The sequence below is a fragment of the Otolemur garnettii genome, unplaced genomic scaffold (assembly GCF_000181295.1).
Source record: "Otolemur garnettii isolate 467f Iridium unplaced genomic scaffold, OtoGar3 scaffold00064, whole genome shotgun sequence".
NCBI lineage: Eukaryota > Metazoa > Chordata > Mammalia > Primates > Galagidae > Otolemur > Otolemur garnettii.
This window is the reverse complement of record NW_003852459.1, coordinates 11,134,955-11,136,706: the sequence shown is the minus strand read 5'-3', so window position 1 is coordinate 11,136,706 and position 1,752 is coordinate 11,134,955. Positions and strand designations below refer to the sequence as shown.

The window sequence follows — 1,752 nt, the reverse complement described above, 5'->3', positions numbered from 1 at the left end:
CCGAGAATGTGAACTGTCTAAACAAGATGAGCATAACTGTGACTGCTTCCTGCAAGTTGAGAAGGACACGGGTGGCCACTTGGTTTGGGTGGTTGAGAAAGGGAGCCCAACAGAGAAGGCTCCCAGGATGGAGACAGAGTTCTTAGGATCAACAATGTTTTTGTGGACAAGGAGGAACATATGCAGGTTATGGATCTGGTCAGAAAGAGTGGGAATTCAGTGACTTTACTAGTCTGGATGGGAAGTCCCATGCAAAAGCAATGAAAACGCAAGTGGTCTTAAAAGAGTTGGGCTAAAGTAAGAAGGAGCAAAATTTAAATAAGAAACTCCCTTGTGAGGAGTGGGTGAATGGAGACTTGCACCCAACCAGGCTTCCGCTTCGTAAAGAAGGAGGGGAACAGCTATGGCCTCTCTCTGAAGACCATCCAAGTTTGTAAAAAGGGGGGTGGGGGGTACTGACTGATAACCATGCCCCAGGGAGTGGCCATGAAAGCTGGGATGCTGGCTGATGATCACGTGATTGAAGTGAACTGAAAGAACTTAGAAGACGCCAGCCATGAGGAAGTGGTTGAGAAGGTTACGAAGGGAAATCGTGTCTTGTTCCTGCTGGTAGACAAAAGAAACTGACAGGCGCCACAGTGAGCAGAAGATACAATTTAAAAGAGAAACAGCCCGTTTGAAATTTACCCCACCAGCCCCTAGTTGTGGAGATGGAGGAAAGCAATGGCTATGGTTTCTATCTGAGGGCAGGCCCAGAGCAGAAAGGTCAAGTTATCGAGGACATATATTCTGGAAGTCCAGCAGAGGAGCTGGCTTGTAGAACAATGACCTGGTAGTTGCTGTCAATGGCGAGTCTGTGGAAACTCTGGATCAAGACAGTGTTGTGGAAATGAGAGGGTGGAGATCAGACTTCACTTCTGGTAATAGACAAAGAGACAGACAACATATATAAACTGGAGCTTTGATGACCATCTTACTGAAGAGGAAAGGCCAAAAGAACCTGCTTCACATGAGACACTGGGCTAATTACTCAGATGTGTGTGTCATTTTCCAACAAGGAGATTACGTAACAGGGTGTTTAGTCTCACTCAGTATCGTGGAGTCAAAAAAGCTAGCAATGCTGCTGGACATCTTTTTAGATCCTTGCATGGCATTCTATACTAGTTTTCTTTTAAACACATTTATGCATTTGTGTGCATGTTGGTACATACTGCTCCACAACCAAGCTCAATCTTTAAAACCTTTCCTGGGTGTGGTAGTGGAGAAATTTTACAGCTTTCAATAGATATATCATAAAGAATGGAACCTGTATGACATCTTACAAACTAAACCAGCACATATATTTAGTAAGCTACAACTCATATTTAAAATAATAAAAATAGCCAGTGGTGTCTGGTGGTCCAGCGCTGGCATTATCCACCACAGCTTCATGGAACCTGGTCATTCGGTTACAGTGGATGTCTCCTGCAACCAGTTGGATGAAATGATGAGGATGCTGCAGATTAAACAGTGAGATTAGTCAATAGAGATAGGCCAATCCTTTCGCAAGACAACGCTCGACCGACTCAGCGCCTGTGGCTCAAGTGGCTAAGGCGCCAGCCACATACACCTAAGGTGGCAGGTTGGAATCTAGCCCGGGCCTGCCAAGCAACAATGACGGCTGCAACCCAAAAATAGCCAGGCGTTGTGGCGGGCACCTGTGGTCCCAGCTACTTGGGAGGTGGAGGCAGGAGACTTGCTTGAGCCCAGGAG

The 1,752-nt window shown here is 46.2% G+C and overlaps 1 pseudogene; it reads left to right on the top strand.

Moving 5' to 3' along the window:
• Positions 1 to 965, top strand: part of LOC100957331 — a 6,374-nt pseudogene extending 5,409 nt beyond the window's left edge.
• Positions 966 to 1,752: the final 787 nt, after the last annotated feature.